Genomic DNA, 1,210 nt, shown 5'->3' with positions numbered 1-1,210 from the left:
CACACACACACAACCACGCGCGCACATACACACACACACACATACATACAAACACACACACACTCACACATACATACATACATACATACATACAAACACACACACGCACGCGCACACACACACATACACACACGCACGCACACACACACACACATACACAGAGAGAGAGAGAGAGAGAGACCAATAATTAATTTGAAACTTTATTTGCAAAATCATGCCCGAAGGCTAATTGCTTGTACCATAATAACACCTACATTTTCATGTACATAATGAATACGGAAGTGACTCTTCGCGTGGGCTTCCTGCCTGTCACATGTACCGCTTAATTAGTCTGCGGCACTGCATTCCGGGCTGCGCTTCAGACAGTCCACAGGCAATAAGCAAGACCTGGAACTGCGGACAAGGGGAACCTAGATTGTAACCGTCCTAACTGAGGTAGGAACTACGGTAACTATTTTTTTTTATTTACTTCATCGGTCACCACAAAACAAGGCTCATGGGAGCCACTTAACATGTTTTGAGTTACAGAACAGCCAGTGAGGACAAATGTTTGTTGACCTTAGACTTGAAGAGTTTAAGGTTATAGCCATAGGGTATAAATATAGGGTACATTGTGTTGACATTTACATTATTGCTCTGAAGAAAACTGTCAAGTAGTCCAGAACTCATAGAAGATGCTTGTATCATTTTAAACTAAATGTTATAATTATATTTATCGCAATATATAGAATCTATCTCAATGTCTAAGGACAAAATGTAAGTATATACTGACTTGTAATCAGCCTTGTATTGTAGATATAGGTCACTAGTGCACAAGAAGCTGGGTTAGTGTTAGCCACTGAAGACTGTGCTAGTTAGTATACAGTCTCATCCCATATACTACATTGTCGTTTTTATGGTGGCTTGTTGTTTAGTAATAGTTACGAGTTTTCATGATGAATCCACCGTCTTGGGAAGACTTTTAGTGTTCTTTAGCACACTTGTATTGCATGTATACATGTACTGTATATGTTACTGTAGAATCGGAGCTCCGTGTAGGAGTACATATTGGCCATCATCAGCTGAAGGAGACCAAACCAGGCGGGCCGGAAACCGTGACCGTGACAGTTTTCTGCACTAGCTCACTATAGCTAGCGAGTATTTTAAGGGCCTTTCGCTGTAAAAGAATTGACTGTCATTTGAATACATTGGGGATTATCTACAGTAACAG

This window comes from Branchiostoma belcheri, unplaced genomic scaffold, assembly GCF_001625305.1.
Source record: "Branchiostoma belcheri isolate BF01 breed outbred unplaced genomic scaffold, Haploidv18h27 scaffold7, whole genome shotgun sequence".
Lineage (NCBI taxonomy): Eukaryota > Metazoa > Chordata > Leptocardii > Amphioxiformes > Branchiostomatidae > Branchiostoma > Branchiostoma belcheri.
Note: the sequence above shows the minus strand (reverse complement) of the source record.